Source organism: Dendrobium catenatum, unplaced genomic scaffold, assembly GCF_001605985.2.
Source record: "Dendrobium catenatum unplaced genomic scaffold, ASM160598v2 fragScaff_scaffold_1381, whole genome shotgun sequence".
NCBI classification, from domain to species: Eukaryota; Viridiplantae; Streptophyta; class Magnoliopsida; order Asparagales; family Orchidaceae; genus Dendrobium; species Dendrobium catenatum.
This window is the reverse complement of record NW_021319843.1, coordinates 1,113,622-1,117,354: the sequence shown is the minus strand read 5'-3', so window position 1 is coordinate 1,117,354 and position 3,733 is coordinate 1,113,622.

The following is a 3,733-nucleotide window of genomic DNA, read 5'->3' as shown; positions in this document are numbered from 1 at the left end:
AAAGGAAAGATATTGGAAATGAACACCAAAATTTTACGTGAAAAACACGAAACTAGGAAAAATCACGGAGCCACTCCACCCCAAGAAATTCACCAAAAAGATAGATATGTCATTAAATACACCAAATGATACAACCCTTCAAGTGAAACAATAAAAAAAATAAAAAAAAGAGAAGAAAAATTACTCAACATGATTAGTAGCATAGCGCTACTGAGGTTTGGAGTGCTGCAATGCTCCGCTCTCTGTCTCCAACCCAAGCTTAGAGCACTGTTATATTTCAGGATACAGTGTTGCAGTGTTTATAACTTTGTATGAGAAAAAAAAAATTTGGGTGTTTCCCCTACAACCGCTCGATGAGTTCGACCGATAATATTTAGGTTTTAGGCAACAATGAAATCCGATTCATCGATACAATTAGTTTTCAGTTTTCACATAAAACTAACTGAGAGGATCATGTTATATTAATTCATTGAATGACTCCTGCTCCCATTATCATACATTTTTTTTTTCCATTTTTTAATTTAGTTACACAAAATGCATGAGATATCATGAGGAAATCAAGTTTTTTCCAATGATTAAGTAGATTTTCATCAAACCTGCTTCTAAGCTTTTTAGTTAAATGGAGCGAATATTTTACGATGTTTGGGACTCTCGTTTCTAAGCTTGGCCTTCTTTTTTCGAGTCAACTTCCTCTTCATCCCTTTTGTCTGCCTCCACCTTTCAAGTTTTGGTGAGGGCTTTTAATGGGTGCAATTAAACTTTGAGGATGCTTCTGACGTGAATGAAAGGTTGAGTCTAAACTTCATTTCGGACGTTTTTTTTTACTGCTTCTTAAAGCAGTTTTTTAAAGCCATCCTAAACAAAGTCTAGAGCATGCATGTGATGGAAATATGTGTTACAAGCTTGTAATGGTTTGGTTATCATGTATGAGCAGCAATGAAACTTCTAAAGGGCTATTTTCATTGCTTTGTTGTGGGATAGTAAAAGTGCACATGTCAATAGATAGTAAAAATGTCATAGGAATAGGCAAGTTCAAGGAGAATTCTCATTATGTTCAAGGGATCAACCGAGGACACCTTAGTTGAACATTCAAAAAAGTTTTTTTTTTAGTTGTGAGAAATATTCAACTCCAAAAAGGAAAGGATCGCATTGTAGTGAGGGAAGTGTTCTACAATCTCGATGGTTAAGATAGAGAATTCAACTTTTCATCTTCAAAAAATGTTTTGGAAGCCCATAGTACATAAGGTTTTGAAATAAAAATTTGTGCAATCATTTTGATCCCTAGCTCTGAATCATGGGTTGTAGTTGCTAACAATCCTCCTTCATTTTGTTTCTACTTGCCTTCTTATTCTTGAGGATTTTATTTTTTTAGCTCAGTGAACTCTCTCGTCTAATGGAGTTTGGTATGATATGGTGTGATAGAATAGAGGTAGATGTTTGTTAATATTTCGAACAATATGAGTGGCAAGTGATGTGTAGGTCGAGTGGATTTAGTGTGAGGCATTATGGGCTATGTATAATGCTAAGCATGATCAACAAATGTCCTAACAATATAGATGTGATGTCGTAGGTCTCCAATTAGAAAGAATTGTATCTTTATCTTTTAGAAATAACAACTAGAGCTATCTAAGTTCTCCCAATAATAACATACCAATGTAAACAATTATATGATCAAAATATCAATATAATATGTTTTCATTTTCTCAAAATTTAATATAATAACTAGGAGACATAATATAATATAATATTCATCCACTCCTGACTACAAAAGAATATCTAAAGACAAAATAATAATAAATCATGAGGAATCTTGTAACTAATCAGTCTCATACTTCCGATTATCTTCCCTAACTTAAAATAATTTAAAGTATATATAATGAGTTAAAAAGTCCAACATGTCACTAAAATTCTAGAACTGAACTTAAATCACATAAAAGAAATTATATGTGTGAAATCAGTCAATTCCTAACTCTAGTGGTAAATATGACAATTAATTTTATAGAAACCATAAAATACATGTAGTAACAGTGAAGCCTGTGAACCAACAAACCAGTAAGGTATGGAGGTTAGTAAAATAGTGCAGTGTAGTACGGATGTTGAAACAGTAAAATATTAAATAATCATTCTTAAAGCATACATTGTGATAGTAATATCCAAATATTAAATAAATTATATAAACCAACAAAGTTTGAAGTACTTTGAAAAACTATCAAAATCTATAACAATATAATATAGTAACTATACAATAATTATATAGGAGTGCACACATGATGTTCCATTATATCGATATCAGTGTAAATTGGTAGCTTATCTCACATGCACATTAATAGAAATCACATGCTCAATAACAATACAATAAATCATTAATAGTATATCAGTAGTAGTAAAGCAATACAATACATCATATTTAACTAATCATAGCAAACAAGAAGTTCTGAATTGCATGGTATTTTTCCAGTAATCAATAAATCAGTAACTGTTAACTTAGTAAACAGAGTCATCATGTTTGCCCATCGGTATAATAATTAACTTCTTATAACTCCTAGTCATTGAATCAATATGTTTTGATTAAAAAAAAATATATATAAGTATATATAGTTTTGAAAAATATTTAATTTTCTTTGGGAAATATCTAATTTTGAAATTGAACACGTCATTATAAATAATATATCGTCTTGAAAGACGATCATATCATTCCTTAATGGGTTTAGATTTCATAATTTTGAATTTATCCGGACTATCATAGTCAGACTCAAGGAGAGACAACATATGATCTCGAAAGATCAAAATGAAGTCCAATCGATTGCTTGACTATAATAATTCGGATAAGAGGTCGTTAATCTCATAATCAAAATTACAATAGAAATTGATATATCTCTCCAAAGAGAGAAGCTATCAATCGCTATTGATCATTTTAAAGTAGAGATAACGATCATTTAATTTTGATTTTCCCAAAGATAATTAATCAAAGGTTTTAAAAAATTAATTTTAAAAATCAATTCTGGGTTTCTAAATCTCCTACGAGCTCAAGCCCTCGTAGTTAATTACATCGTAGAAAATCAAAATTCCCTACAAAAACTCTCGATTAAAATAGCGGTAGAAATTTCATTTTAGATTTTCAAAGATCGATATCAAAGGAGAAGAATGATAGGAATTTTCAAATAGGATTGGTTCAATGTTGAGCACTTATTTTCAGAGTCAAAGGAAGAGGAGTAGGGAGTGTTTTGAGATTCTGAATCACTTCAGAAACACTCCAGCCTATCTTAAATGTTGGGCTTAAATTTGATTGAAAGAGTTTTTTTTTTTTTTGTTTAGATGGTCGATTTTATTAGAAATTTGGGATTCAATTCCCGGAAGTTGAGGTCTTATGGCCCGAGCCAGCCTCGGAACCTAAATCTAAATTGGGCACTAAAAGTCAGTGCCCCGAACCTAGCTAGTGCAATGCGAATCTGGTCTTACCCCGGCCTGGATTGGGGAGCCAGCTAAACCACCTAAACGATTTTAAAATATGAGTCCGATCTTTTGATGTTGAGTGGTCGGGACGTTGTTTAGAAAAGTTTGAGGAGTTGGGGCCGACATCTAGAGCAGATCCTTAATTGACCCCTTAGACTTATGTTGGGTATTTGATGTCTAAATAATGCAATTAAATATTAGACTCAATTTAATTTGTTACTAATGCGATGCATGCTAATTGACTCGATTGAATGCAAAATCAGTATGTAGCAGTTTAAAA